The sequence below is a fragment of the Haemaphysalis longicornis genome, unplaced genomic scaffold (assembly GCF_048455015.1).
Source record: "Haemaphysalis longicornis isolate Haplotype H1 unplaced genomic scaffold, Haemaphysalis longicornis Haplotype H1 scaffold_16, whole genome shotgun sequence".
In the NCBI taxonomy this organism is placed as follows: domain Eukaryota; kingdom Metazoa; phylum Arthropoda; class Arachnida; order Ixodida; family Ixodidae; genus Haemaphysalis; species Haemaphysalis longicornis.
In genome coordinates, this window is record NW_027526266.1 from 13055711 (window position 1) to 13071683 (window position 15973).

Here is a 15973-nt window from a genome sequence, read left to right on the forward strand (position 1 = left end):
TGAAGTTCTCGCAGATCCTAACACTGCCATCTTGCTTGACGACTGGCACGATGGGAGCGGCCTAGACTGAAGACTTGACGGGCACCAAGATGTCGCCTCACTGCAAACGCGGCCGCTCCTTGGTTACTCCGTCCTTCTGGGTGAACGGCAGCGGGCGCGGCTTGAAAAACCGGGGCCGGGCTCCCTCTGGGACATGTATGCTTGCCGCCGTTCTGGTGAATGTGCCCACTCCGGGCTGGAACAATGCTGGAACTTGATCAGGAGGCCTGGGACGTCTTCTACCACCCGGAGTGCTTCCTTGCACTTCAGTAGCCTCACGCCAAACGGCTGCATTCAGTTCTGGCCCAAGACCGTCGGTGACGACACCTTGCACAAGTAGAGGGGCAGGTTACATGACCTGGGCTTGACGCTGACCTGGGCTTGACCCTCGACTTGGGCGAGCTCTGCAGAGTTGCTGCACAGCACGACGCCCGACGCCTCGGCGGACGCACCAGGGAAGGTGAGATTGAAGATTTTCCCGTTCATGACCTACACGATGGCCCCCGTGTGCAGCTCCATGGATATGGGACGCCCGCAGACTTCGACACTCTGTATATATGGTGGCACAGACGACTGAAGTATGTGTGTGTGCCACGTGTAAAAATCTGCGGGTCTTCGGCCACGACGTGAAGCCTAGCCGCCGAGGAACCCGAAGCTTCTGCCGCCCGTCCCCGCCCCTTCACCTTACCCCGGCTCCCTTGGCCTAGTGCTTGCGTTGAACCCGTGCTTGCCCCCGGCAGCTGCTTCTGTCCGTTTGCGGCCCCCCCCTCGGCACGCCCGAGCAATGTGACCAGTTTTTCCACACGCAAAGCACTCCGCTTGCGCGAAATGGCACTGTGACGGGGGGTGGTCACCACCGCAACAACTGCACCTGCTATGCAGTGTCGCCAGCTTGTTCACTGCCGCCTCCGTCGACGGTGAGCCGGCCGCACGTGCTATCTCGCCGGCGTCCTTGGCCGCAGCGTCCATCGCCAGCGCTGCCTTCACGGTGTCGTCCATCGATGGGTCCGGAAGCTCCAGGAGTCATGTCTGCATGGCGGCGTCGTTGATGCCGCAGAGGAAACTGTCTCAGAGCAGTGAGTCGGGCAGGTCCCCGAAGGCGTAGCCGCTCGCGAACCCTCTCAACGCTGCGACGAACATCCCAAGAGTCTCTTACCGGCGGCTCCGGTTTGTGAAGCGGAAGCGCTCCAATAATGTGGACGGGGCCGGGCTGAAGTGCGAGCGCAGCGTCGCGAGCAGCTCACAACGCGACTTATCATGTGGCGTGGCCGGCTTGAGGAGGTCGAGCAGGAGAGCGAAGACGCGGGTCCCGCAGCTTGCCAGGAATATGTCGCGCTGTTTTCCCTGTGGTCTGTGGTTCACCCGGAAAAACACGCTGACATGTTCCTCGTAGACCGGCCAGGCGGGCCCTTCACCCTCGAACGGCACGAGCCTCCCGTACAGCGGGCATGGCGTAATGGCGGACGGCGTGAGGGGGCGTTGTGTCAGCGCTCTCGGTAGCTTCGGCCGCTCCCTGGGCCTCTTCCCTCGTAACCAGTGCCATGATTTGGCCGGCATTCGTGAACGTTGAAGGGTCGGGGTACCCTCTAGCCGAGTGACGAAACGCAGCGTGCTGGTGGTTACTGTGACTGACCGCGAGCTGCAGTGCTCGGTGGTGTTTATTCGCCAGCCACATACAATGTTGCCCACCGACCCTGGTGGGGCCACCGAACTTAGCGGCTAACGAAGATTTGGGTTTGGGAGCACCACGCACTTGTCCCAATTGTTACTGGAAACGTTAAAACTATGGAAGCATTTGGTTTCGATATGTACAAACATTTTCGGAATGTGTGTATGTATTTATTTATTTATTTGAAGTTCTCACCAACAGCACAGGGCCTTTCCGGGTGATGCACCGCATACATTGGTACAAAGAATACGAACAGGTAACATATATAGATGCATGGATACAAGGAATACAAACAGTACAAATATGGGCAGCGTATAAATCAAAAATGGGTAAATGTAGAAGTGCAGATAGATATATACAAAAGTGTAGTGTTATCGAAGGAGACACAAACATTTTTGAATGGTAAAGGCTCGGAGGACGTGTCTGGAGTATGCACAGGAGAACACGTACGAACATTGGCAAGGTAGCGCTGTATGTGAGGAAACACGAGAGAAGGGAGAGAAGTGCAGGAGCGACCTCTCCACAGCATGCGTATTCAAAATATCATACATTTCAGAGAGCGCTTAAACAGTACAAAATCGCTGCAAAAAACGTCTATAGGAGATAGAAACAGACTGTTATAGGTGAGCTGGTACCGGCTGGCTGGTGCCAAACTCATTGATCTGTATACATCAAAGCATCCACGCGGCCGTAGTGGTCTGCTTGGCACTCGCAGATGGACAGAGCTTACGAGGCTAGAGTAGTCGGACTTCGAGTGAATACAATTAAACAGAAAGGCAAGGTCGCGCCTGGAGCGCCTCGCTGATAGCTCATCTAAATTCAAGATCTTCAGAAGCCCACCGTGCTCATATCGGCTCATAGGTGAGTGGCGAGAAAATACGGTTCTAGGAAAGCGCTTCTGAATCCTTTCTAGTCGAAGGGAGGACGAAGGGCTTAAACAATTCCAATTTGCACTAGCAAAGTCGAGCTTCGGCAAAATGAGAGCGCGATACAGTGAAACAAAGCATGATCGGGTGGTGAAATCCCTGGTCGCGCGAGAAATTACGCCAAGCGTACGGAGACAGGCGCGGTCAGATAGTTCACACGCGCGTTAAAGAGCAGTTTCGCATCCATCATTACGCCCAAATCGCGCACTACGGTAGCGCGTTTTACAGGTTCACCGAACAGCAAGTACGTAAAAGTTAGCGGGGAAGACTTGCGAGTGTATGATATTAAGGTGGTTTTTGAGAGGTTAAGTTTTAAATAGTTGCAGTCACACCATGCAGAAACTGCGTTGATGTCATTTTGCAGCAGTACACGATCGTAAGGTGAAGAAATAGTGCGATAGAGCTTCATATGATAGAGCTTCATAGAGGAGAGCGAACAGTGCTTAATAGCGGGGTGTATGTCATAACAAAAATGTGTAAAAGGAGAGGGCCCAGTGTCGAGCATTGGGGTACCCCTGAGGTCATCGGGAAGGGCCGGGAAGTAGCGCCTTCGTAACTAACACAATTGGACCTGCCTTTTAAGTAGCTGCCGAACCACTAGCATAACTCAAGGGAAAGACCGTATGCGGACAATTTGCGAAGTAGTAGATCGTGATTAACAATGTCGAAGGCGTTGCTACAGTCAAAATATACTGTATCTACCTGTTGGCGAGACAGTACTGGAGGGCCGATGTCGTTTAGAAAACAGGCAAAATTTGAATCTACCGACCTTCCGGGCATGAAGCCGTGTTGGTTGAAATGAATTAGTGGATGCATAGCTGATAAAATGTATCGATGCAAGACCTTTTTGAAGACTTTGGAAAATGAAGACAGAAGAGAGATTGGCCTATAGTTTGCTGGGATTGTGGCGCTTCCGGAGTTGTGCAAAGGGAAAATGGAACCAATTTTCCAATCAGTTGGAAAATGTTGCTCAACCAGTGACATACGTATGATGTGACAGAGCAAAGGGGCAAAAACAGTTCAACAACCCTTCACGATGAAGCAAGGGACGCTGTCACAACCTGCCGACTTTTTCGATGGGAGTTTGCAGATGGCGGACACAACATCGTTTTCGGTTACGCTGGGGATTGGAAAAACAGGACCGTAAGAATCGAAATCCAGTTCGCTGCCGCTGTCGTGAGAGGTCGAGTATGTCGAAGAAAAATGACGTGCGAAAAGTTCACACACGCCTTCAGGGTCGGACACAATCTGGTCACCATCCTGAAGGGTTATGCTTTCGCGTGCATGACGTGTGCGGAATTTGACGTACCGCCAAAACTCCCGCGGGAGTGGGTAAGAGATGTTTCAGAGTAGTCCGTAAACATCTTTTTATCCCGGGCAAGGAGCTTTTTCACTGAGTTGCGCCATTCTCTGAAGCTAGCGAGAGCAGACGGGTCATTGTGGGCCTTAAACAAGCGGTGAAAGTGACGTTTTCTTTCTTCGAAGCGCGCCTCGCAGCTCATGGCTAAACGAGAATGGGAATTTAGAGGAGCGAATTCGCCGCTTTGGGATGTGTTGCTCCATGAAGTAATGAACAGTTCGGGTTAGATCCTGGACGGCCACGTCCACACAGGGCGCGTTGTATACAGATGTTGAGTCTGCGTTGTCGAGCGAATGGTATAAAGATGTGTAATCTCCGTGAGCAACGTCGTGTCTGGGAGTTGAAATGCTGTTGTCGTGCGCCATGCATATGTGGGCTGGGGCTCCGAAATGAGGGTGCCACGCGTCAACGGCCACAATAGGTTCGGGGAACTGATCGACAACGACAGAGTTAAGGTTTGTGAAAACAGTGTCTAGTACGTTTCCAGCAGGGCTTGGGTGCAAGACGGCAGGCTGGATGTTATTGAAAGAAAAGAAGTTAAACAAATGAGCTGCTTTGGACTCTCCGCTGGTATTTTGTGTGGGGTGTCAGCCAAGAGCCCGGGCAATTAAAGTCACCAAACAGAAGAATGTTATAGCTTTCAGGTTTAAGTACCTCTGTTAAACCCTGTAGGGCTGAAGCAAACAAAGAATTTTCAAGAGCGGGATGTAACTAGTACACGCCAATAAGAACATTTTTCGCACCTTTAACTTTCACCTCGATCCATAGGCATTCGCTGTAGAGCTCAAGATCGGACCGTTTGACCACACGGAAAGGTTTCTTCAAGGCGATGAGAACTACACCGCCATACTTTTGCCCTGTCGCAGCATTATTTCGGTCACTGCGAAAAACGGTGTATTCGTCTGTAAAATAGTCGGTAGACACAATGTGGTGAGGTAGCCAAGTCTCTGTGATACAATAGGCATCATAATTATTCAAGACGACGTTATCAAAGAACGGCTTAGATTTTTTTCGGAGCCCTCAAACATTCTGGTAATAGTTGTCACCGACTTAAAGTAGCTTTAAAGAGAATTTTTTGTCCCTACTTTAGCTCCTCCCTTCTGCGAAACGGCATAGCGCATCTCGTCTCACAACTCAAGTGGTGCCAAAGTGGGCGCCGGTTTCCCAAAGAGGAAGATTGTTTTTTATTGGATGGATTTTGGGCGTAACATACATGACTTGAGATATAACACTAAAATATCATTTGTGTGGTACCGGCGTGAAGTTAAGAGTTACGTGTGACCGCCGTTGCAGGCCACAAAAATGGCGTTGTGTGCCCTGAAGAAAAATTCATTTAGAGTAGCTCTGGCAGGATGTTAGGGTAAGTTAAAAATGCAAAATTCCCACACCAGCCGGTGTTTCTTGTCCAGACATTATATGACGTAATTCTTTATTCACTTAATTGAATGGTTTGTATCAACAAAAACAAAGAACTGGTCTGACACTTCTCATTATCCCGTGACCTTCTTACCACTGGCTTTTCAATATACATTGGAATTTCAATTAAACTAATGCCGACAATAAAAAAATTGTCAGCGCCAGCTTACAGCTGAGAATGAATTTTGTCAAGCCGCAGTAAACATGATGGCTCTCCAATGCCACCTTGAAAGTGAAACTTTCCCTGCAATCCTCTTTATAATTCGTGGGGTAGCATTGGTACAGAACATTCACTACAATGCCAGACAACGCAGGCCCGGCACCGTCTGTTGCTCATCTTTTTAACATGGAGGCAACAATTGAAACAACTGAGTGATATTTTATTAATCATGAGGCTATTGCGAATGAACACCAGAAACTCTACTGTGCCGCTTTTAGTACTGAAAGTGTAAGATGGCCCTAACATCCTAGCGTACTGCTTCATCGAAGACGTATTTTGGGGACTTATATTTGGTTTCTCATCACGGAATCCTGCTTTTGAAACCTGCAAGCATTTCCGTATCTCAGAGATTCAGAGACAAAAAGTCATAATGACTAATTTCTCCATATTCACCCTTTCGCGTGTTTTATATAGAAAACCTTTTTTGGAACTGAAACCGGAAACTGACATATGAAAGAACTTCGCCTGGACTGGAGCTGACCTATAAAGCACTCCCGAAAAACCTTCAGAAGGTACACTGAAAGCAAGCTGTGCCTACATGTCCTTAAAAAGTCCGAAGCAATACACAAAATTACGCAGGTATTTGCGTGGTACTGTAAGCCCCCAAAATATTTTGGTAAAGGAAGAGTTCCACATTATAGCCGTTTTTTTAAAAAACGAAATATTCAAGCTATAGAACGATAGAATAGCGCTCTGTCTCCGAACCCCAGAAGTATCAGTTGTAGCTACACTCTGTTGCTCCCTTCTCTAATGTCAGAAATGTGTGATGGTAAGCACAGCTTTAGTCAAAACAAAAAGTTCGCAGTTTGACCAAGAGTCCAGTTTTAGCTACGAAGTCGTCCTTGCCAACCTTCGCGTACTCCTCCGATCGCATTATTACTCAATGAAGAACACAATTCAAAGAACCCCTATGTTACCAAAAAACACGCATAATTATCATTGTATTGAACCTCTGACGTTTGTAAAATTTTAATCACATGTGATTCACGCAAATCTCACATTGTATGATTGCCATAAATATGTGGGCATATTTTGAACTATTTTATGCTACGAGATATTTCTTTCTTTGAAATAAAAGATAATGAATAGATAATTGATTATATATTGAAAGCCATCTAAATAAAAAAAAACAATTATTTTCAAATTTTTCTGCTTCAATCCGATCTGAGTAAGTATCTTGCAATCATGTACATGCATGCACTATTCCGGTCCACCTGTTTTATTTCGGTGGTTCAAAATTTAAATATCTCACTAGCCACACATAGAGAAACACGTGAATGATTTGCAAATAGAATATTTTGTGGCGCACTCATTACTATTGCCAACATTCGAATCACTGCTACGGCATACCTAATTCTAACGTGATCGCACGTGTCCGGAGCCAACCTTTGGCATATGGTCAAGTTTATAAACAAGCAGCTGATAAACATTGAAAATATACTTAACAATGCAGTTTAGTTCATAACTTCAAGTTTTCTGCTTACCAACCCGTAGACTATGCTTCACAACCTCGTGTGTTCTTGAGATATTTATTAATTTTACACTAAATCGGAATTATAGTTCATCTTTTCTAGTTTTCTTGGTACTCAGACATAGATAGTCGTTTAGAACCTCTTGTGTTTTCGCATTACTAATTAATTTCTAAAAGGCATAAAATCCCCTTATCTAATATAGGTTGTCAGAATCATAAATTCGTCGAATTGTTTTCTTTGCTGTCCTAATCGGACCACTAAAAGTAGCTGAGGTTTATTGAGGGTAAGTCTAAGTATATCTGTCTTCTTTTCTGTAATGACTGCTTCTTGTAACAATTCCGCAACTATAAGAAGACGACGCAGACGCCACATTTCAGCAGCCCATCGTCGAAAATGAGAGCGCCGCAAAAGGTATAAAAGCTGCGGAAAACTGCCATTGTGTCGATATAAATAACTAAAGCAATGGGAACATCAACGAAGTGCATTATACATTACCCAAGCTTTGAGCCTAGCTAATGATGTATATTGTACAGCACTGTAGCTACAGTTTTCTGATCGCACATCTATAGTACGTATAAAACGTAGTATGAGTCATTTGTTCTCCGATATACTAAAAATATCAAAAAATACTGATGTACCTTTGTTCAGCATACCAGATGATTGAGCTCGCTAGTCCATTGATGGTGTATTAGTCATACCACGCTTTGTATCTCACGGGGACGTTTGGTTACTGCCTCCTTTTGAGTTGGTAATTGTGCTACGGTTCGCTCTATAAGAGTTTTGCATTTCCCTGCACATCGAACCATACTGGCATCTATAGGTTCATAATGCAGATATGCAGTACAATCAATTCCCGAGCTTTTCAATGGGTAATAAATTTTCCCAACAAAAGTCAAACTGTTTAAAATGAATCCAACTTCTTACGATGTTGCACAGAAGCAGCTTTGCTCATATATTTTCTGGCTGGTGCTCCTTTCGGGGGGTATTTTTGTTCAACCAATCACTTCCTGCTTCTTTTAAAACTTCATTAGAGCCTCCGAACACTCCTTTGTAGCATAAGAGTTATAGAAAAACCTTGCACACTGCTTAGAAATTATGGAACAATTCCAACATTCATACGCGCTTAGGCGTTGAAGAAGCTTGTAGTACTGCGGCGGAAAACAATCCCTAATGTCCCTATAACTACAATGTTCAGACATCTGCTATGATATACAAAAGTGAGAGGTGTTGTAAAATAAAAAAAACAAGTGCTCGGATGTTTTTCGCTTCTACTGTAGGCCCGACAAGCCATTTCTACACATTACGTTGCCATTGCAATTCGAAAGCATTATATGGACCATGAGAGTCAAAGCCCGACATTGGGAGGAGCCGATAACCCCAAAAGTCTAGACGCTTTCAATTTAAAAATAGACCAACCGCAGCATTGACCCAAATCAATTCCTTCGGCGTGCGTCTTGGGTTAACTGACACAAAGACTACTCATACCAACGAAAGTGGAATGCCTACATTCGAGGTACACGTCATATAAGCTTGCTTACGACATACTGCAAGTGGTTTCTGAAGGTCCTTTGCTGCTGTGTTTCGTATGATGCATTCTGGGGCCATGAAAATATGCGAGTAAACAATTCCTGTTCCCTTATACGGAATACTGAATGGTTTGCTGACTGGCCCCTGAAGTCTCCGAATGATTTTAAACGACATAAATTATTTTAGTCAATGCGCGAAAGATTCTTCGGATAACATTTTGCAGGTGACCAATTTCGTGCTAAATATTTTATTTTATGAATTGTTTCTGTGCATTTGTTCAAAACCTTTTTTTCTGCGACATACTAATGCAATCTAATATTTTATTTATTCTAAAAATGTATACACTTCTCTCCTTTATTCAGGTAACGGTGTTTTATATATTATTAGATAAAGTCTTAGGGAAGCCGTCTTAGCTACAGGAATTCCTCGTGTTGCGCATATGAAAAATAGTATCCGAATTTCGAAATTGGCGAAACAGGTTCAATAAAGATGGGATTTTTGGGAATGCCTGTTCTTCCTCTTTACCTTATATGCCAGTTGAAAAGGGAATAAAGTTCTGGTACACTGTACTGTCTTTCTGCATGTAGTGCTCTCGTAGACACTATATTTGACCCCGAAGTTCCGGCTACCCAGCAGAAAGTAGAAAAATAATAAAAATGATACGTGATACGCTGTAATTGCCGTTTGAGGATGATTCAATTACGCATTTTTTTTTTCTGTTATCTGTACCCAACATAAACTTTTTGGAAGAATGGACGCACGGGGAGCTTTTTATAAAGACATTATTAAGTAAACTACGTCGTGTACCTTGGGCTTTTTAATTAGTCTTGTAATCCTCCATTGCAACGCAGACTGCCCGACATTTCAATTTTTCGTAGCAATTTAATTGAAAATAAATAGTGTTGTTACCCGCGATGCAAAACTCGCTGTCAGCCAAAATGAAAGGAAAAGACACATCGACATTGGTTTGCGTCATATAAAAGGACGGTAGAGTAACTCTTTGTCAACTCCGAGCCTTCATTTCAAAGACGCACTGAGCCTTCTCCGTGAAGTTCTTTTGGTAAGCTATGACTTGATGTGGTAGTGATATTTGCTGCTACGAAATATTTGGCTTTATGGTAAACATTACCGGAAATGCCTAACTTAGCAACTCCTATATCTAATATTTCAATAGTATTAAATTTATTATGTAGGTATTAAACCTACCTTCTTTGCTTTGTTTGTAATTGAAAGTTTTTATCCTGAAATTTAGAGTTTCTGTGTTTGTGGTATGTTTGTCAGATAATTGCGAATATGTCGACTCTTCATCGGTCTAGGTCCTTGAGCGCTTTAATATCAGCCAGATCGTAAGAAAGGCCTTGTTAGCCTAGCACTGTGAACACAATGTTTATATACGGTCGTTTAAACAGCCGTACCAGAATCTCTGGTATGTGCTTTAATGTTAGCACCACCTTTATATTGATGATTTCCTCACTGTGGAACCGTAATCGAAGACTTGAAGCTAAATATTCCGGTTTATAGAGGTATTTCAGCAGCACCTTTCAAACAGGATGCACTTCACAACATCTCCAAATCGTGATTAACACCGTTAACTCAATTTTTATTTCAGCAACTGGTACCGACATGTTCCGCAACTTTGGATTCCAGATTGTTGTCGTGGTTGCAACTATTCTGGGTAATTACACAGTGTTTTGATTTTATTAAAATTTTCATCTGCGTGCCTTTGTACTCAGATGGGTATAAATACCCACATCGCGGGCAATAAAGAAATTCGGGGGCAACCCGTGGAGTGAAGCAGTGCAGCACAGCATCTCTTGGAGGTCAGTGGGAGGGGTCTTCGCCTTGTATTGGACCTAATTAGGCAGGTGGGGACAATGAGATGAGCACGATGCCACGATTATGCATATATATGTATTTGATATTGCGTATCGCAACGTTACGTGGCCAACTCAGCGAGAATGCAAGGGGCTGGTGTCTGCAAGAAACAATCGGTCAAAATTCGTCTCGTTAGTTGGAATGAATTCAAAAGTGGACAGTAAAAGTGGACAGTGGACAATGAAGCACATAAAATTGCTCCCGATAGACAATGTGGGCTTGACCTACACGCTTCAGAGTCACCAACGATGAGGAATGCTCAGTGAAGTATAGAGTACATCACCGCTCAGAAGCGTAGGGCATATCGTCTCTGGCCGCAGCCACTGCATTTGTGCAGAGGTACCGCTCAGGTCACCTCATAGGAGACAACCCACTGCAAAGCTGAAAAGCATTACTTCCGCATTTTTCTTACCAGAGGCATTAGTGGCCTTCAGGTGATCAATATTGATTTGACAATCCTGTTTCCGTGTTTTCATTTGTTTTGGTCAGAATCAGTCCACGCTTCTAGTTTTATTATAAACAGCTCTAATACTTGTTTGTGTAGTACTTTTGTCTCATGTATACCCAGAATTTTCATTGTACAGTATTGTTGCATTTGTGAGTCGTGGCTAAAAATTTAGGCATTTAAATTGATCCTGCCACAACATACTTACCAAAACTTTATTTAAAACGGTAATATTAGCATTTAATCATAACTGAAATTTCGTCTAGAACAGGGATGCTACATTAGTTTATTTGTGAGCAACAACGCTCATGCCGTCGGGCGCAGTGATGATGACTAGTAGCGTTCGTGACACACTTCATTTTCGTAGCAGGGAGAAAGGAATCACATTAAGAAAGGAATCACATGTGAAGACAAAAATGAAATGGGCATTCTTGACGTGTGGGGGCTGCGGGAGAGGGATGTGTTAGTCAGCGATGTGGTGTAATTGCTGTCGTGTTTTTGTTTTTCAGTCGGTTGCTGGTTACACGTTTGCAAAACGTTCTGCCCTTTACGCTGAAAATTTAACGCAGGTCATCATAGGAAAAGATCTGTTCTGGGCGTTTTGACATACGGTAGCATTCCCGTAGGTGGGCGAAACATTTATAACAATTGCAAGAAGAGGTCCCAGCTGTCGCCACACAAACCACCCTTAGTAGCCTCCGCAAAATCTTGGGGTACCATGTCGTTTGCGGCTTACCATGGACATGAATCCGGGGGACGTGGTTTTCAATCCATGATATTGTTTTGTAATTGACCACAAAGAAATTTCTGTCAGCTGCTCTTGAGGGCACAGACTGACTGAAACGTTTTAAACAATGTCTTAGTTTGGAGTTATTATTCGACAACTATGCCGTTTTAAAGCCACGTATTATTGTTATGAGCAGTTGAAATTATAACAAAGGGATTGACAGCGAGAACAATGCATTTCTAAAGAGCACGACTTCATAAGGCAGAATTTAGTAGCGATGGGGGGGATGGCAGTGCTCCATGTGAGGTGCTGATAACGGAAAACTGTCATTTTCATAGTTTCGAAGGTTGAGCACATCTACGCCGATACAACAAAGTAGAAACTAGAAAGCGAAAGTGAAAAGGCCAATTGTAAAAGCAAAGTGTGCTTGCTATAACGAGCTGCCTCTCAATTTTCTTCTCTTACGATTGCAGCCATGTTGGCAGCCCCTGGTGCTGCTCTTGGAGGTGCAGTCGGTGGTGGCCGTGCAGAAGAAGCGAAGGCACGCGCTGACGACACTCCCTCGCAGTAGCAGTGTACAGAGGGCTCACTGCTATAATGAAACGTTCGGCAATGATAGGAGATCCTATGAACAAGAATAAATAAACATTGTTGCATTTGAAAATTGTAGCAGATGTGATTTTATTCACATTTTTGCTAGAATGGCACAGTACGAGATAACGTCGTCCCTCTATTTATCTAGTACAGAAACGTATTTTTCGATATACAGTGCCTTATATGAGAATTTTTTTAGTACCACACGGGCATGAAAATCTTCGTTGGAGGCTTTCTTAGAATGCATTACAAATCTGTTATTAGGCAGTCTATAGGAACTCCAGTGCTGCGGGTGAGTAGTTGACCTTGAATAAAGCTTACAAGCCTTTTTGTGTCCCCTTTTAGAGAATGAGGGATGCCTGCAACAAGGTGCACAAATTTGTAATTTTGTGTCTCGTAAATGTTGCATTGTTGTTATTCCTGCGCAGTCAGAATGAATTGTGCGTTTAATTCGTGGATACAAGGGGTTTTCTGAGTGGAAGTTTTATGTAGGGTATATGTTCACTAATGGCTTGGGGATTCAACAGACGAAAGATCATCCAAGGCGGAGGGTTAATCGGTCACGTGATTAGAGAGGAGAAATATCTATCGGAAATGATGGTTCTATACAAATCTAATATAAAACCACACCAAAACCACGCTAGGACACAACAACAAATTTAGAAAATAAAACAAAAAACTATTGAGAAGGAATGGAGAAGAAAGCTGGGTAATCTTACACTCCAAACAGCAGCTGCTACTGCAAAAAAAACAACAAATGAAATATCCAACCTATACACCTCGAGCTTCGCGATCGCTGCGCCGGCTGTCGCCGGTTCTCCGCGGCGTTTACGGCTGCGTGGCTGATAGGTGTTCATGCAGTAGTTTTGCTCTCTTCCGCTTTTATTCGCCTTTCCGCGCACCAAAGAACTCGTTATGGTGACGTCTGTAAGCAAATTGCACTTTTAGGGCACTACAAAAATAGCTGCCTCTTGGTAGAGCGCTCGAACGTCAAAAAACACGTGGAGGACGTATCTGTGCGCTTCTTGACTGCTCTTGCGGGCGTCGGCGACGGTAGCAACATATCACCATTGTCACCTTCGAAGAAGTAAGCACAAGTGAATTTTATTTATTTGCGCCTCGTTTAAACCTGATATTTTTGCAGCGCAAAAATATCAGGTCTAAAGCGCAGAGAAGAAATGCGGCTTTGCATTAAATATGTACGTCGTAGAAAAATGCGCTTCCGAGATTTGATAACCCAATAGTTGACAATAACTTGAACCTTGTATGGGAATGTAATCCAGGCGAAAATGTTAAGTACACTCAAAGGCTGTCTGTTGTCAATTACGTGTCGAGTCGCAAGAAGCAAAGTACAAGTTAACAAACCACGGAAAAATGAATGGTCTGCAAGTCAAAACTAAATAGAATAGTCGTACGGAGATGAAAAAAAAAAGAAAACTAGTGGAGCTTCGGAAATGCTAAAGACGTTTGTTTAAGTTGGGTAGTATTCACCAGACCAACTAGATACGAAATTCGCTGATATTTCGCGAGACAGGGGGAAGGGGGGCGCTGAACTATCGGTGTTTACAAATATGCGGAGCGAAATCAACCAGTGAACGTTTTAGAAATCCCTAACACAAGCTGCATATTCACTATCCGTTTGCGTTTCGCCTTCAACCAATGGCTGATCACTCGGCGGACGGATTTTTGAAGAATACAGTGTGGGCAGTTCACCAGCGATACGAGGTGTCGTTGAAAGAGTTGATTGATTGATTGTAGGGTTTAACGCGCCGACGCAACGGAGGCGATGAGGCGCGCCGTAATGGAGGGCTCCGGATAAATTTTGACCACCTGGAGTTCCTTACGTGCGCCAAAATCTCGCACAAACGGGCTCGTTTGAAGAGTGTGGTATCTGATGAGGCCCCTATTTCAGTTTATGTTGGATTCTGTTGTCTCTTTGTGTCATATGATGATGTTTTGAAGGTTTAGTCGCGGACGCGGGTTACTCTATAAGCCCACCAGTGCGCTTCTCGTGGAGGGTCAATGTAATATGATCTGCGAGCGCTCACCTCGCGACAACACGACACAGGAATAAATTTGTCGTCGTGTACCGACTCCCTAGTATAATTTTACATTAGCCATCGTACTTATTTCGTAGAATGTTTGTGAAATTTATGCTGCGTTGGCTTGTCCAGTGTACTGATAAATATCTTATATGTGATATTGGCAAGCTTAACTTGCCTGCTGTCAGGTATGAGTGCTCCGATAGAATATGTAAGCGCACGAAGCCGATTTGCATCATAGTGTATGGCCGCAACATGACCATCGGAGGAAACACTGCTTACAGAGACACTGCCACTAAATTTCAGGGCAGCGGAATTGCAATGCGCTCCTTGCATATGCCGGCTTCGGGACCCTTGTGACACAGACCTGGCGCTCTTACAGACCGAATGTACCACTCGGAGTTCGTGTCATAAACGTTTATACTATCCTAAATACACCTGCTTGCAAACAGAGGGCCTGCTTTACATTATTCTGTATTTAGAAAGCGTACAAACGGTAAATCGCACTCTTGAACGAGCCTCAAATCAACGGCGACAGGTTGGAGCGGTCCGGAGACTTCCGCAGCTGGTTTCGAAACGGGCCGCGAGGAGGTTTAGTGGCGCCCATACAGGCCGCGCTCGAGAAGTATACTGGTATTCGAACGACAACCATGGGATCATATCTTTTGGACTTGTAAAAAAAGTTTACCCTCAATATGTAATCTACAAAATGATGATGACGAGAGTGATGATGATGGTTGCTGCTTCATGGCTCTAGACCAAGAAGAGCAAAGAGCACCGAATCAAAGCGGTTTAAATAAAAGAGACGAAAATTTTGAAATCAGCCTGAAAAAAAAACTAAATAAATAAAAACAGTGAAGAGTGCCGTTCAGAGAACTGGGTTGTTTCTGTGCTTAGTAAGAAATGACAGGTAGACATTTAACATGGGTAAGTAAATCAAAAGTACGCATACGCGAAGCCATAGGGTCGTCACCTGGAAAGGATGATGGATGTAGTGGAATGTGTTGCCTGTATAGTTGTGGGATGCGTTTGACTTGCAGTGAATGATGATAAGAAGGACGTGTAGGCGGACTCCACGTCCGCTCTACAGTGGTTAGAAAAACCTGCGAGGCAGTGTGCTGCCCGTGTGTGGCCTCCCCGTAATCTGACAAAGGTGACTGCCGTGTGATGATTGCGCGTACCAGTGTGGTATCGTCCTATGCATGGCCTCATTAGATGCGGCTTGCCGTATATTTCTTGACTCTAGTCTGCTTGCCATGTACTATGAAGAGTTTGTCGGACGCGTGGTTTGGGGATAGTATAGCGTGTGGTTGTTATGTCAACCATGTTCCGTATTGCAGCAGCAGCGGCTTTATCATTCCCCGTTGATGATGATGATGGTGGTTGGATTGTAAAGTTAGGTTGTAACTTGGGCAAAACCGCGAATAGAGAATGGCAAGCTAACAGAGAAGAGTGAGTACTAAAATTGGTTAGGAAAAACAGCTGCACTATCGAGATTGAGTATGGGTGCTGTAAAAAGGCACGTTGGGACCTTATGGGCTATGTTTGGATATCAGGAGAGAGGGAGCACAAATAGCGAGTCTATGCACGTTGCTCCGACGGCGAGAGGCAACCGAAGACTGTCACCCTCGACATTTGTGGGCGCCAAGACGTCGCCGCCG

At 44.7% G+C, this 15973-nt stretch overlaps 1 long non-coding RNA gene across 1 annotated transcript; it reads left to right on the top strand.

Moving 5' to 3' along the window:
- The first annotated feature begins 9573 nt into the window (after positions 1-9573).
- Positions 9574-12334, top strand: LOC144166114 (uncharacterized). Its single transcript, XR_013321580.1, has 3 exons — positions 9574-9689; positions 10239-10304; positions 12150-12334. It is a non-coding gene; the product is annotated as an uncharacterized LOC144166114 (long non-coding RNA).
- The last annotated feature ends 3639 nt before the right edge of the window (positions 12335-15973 follow it).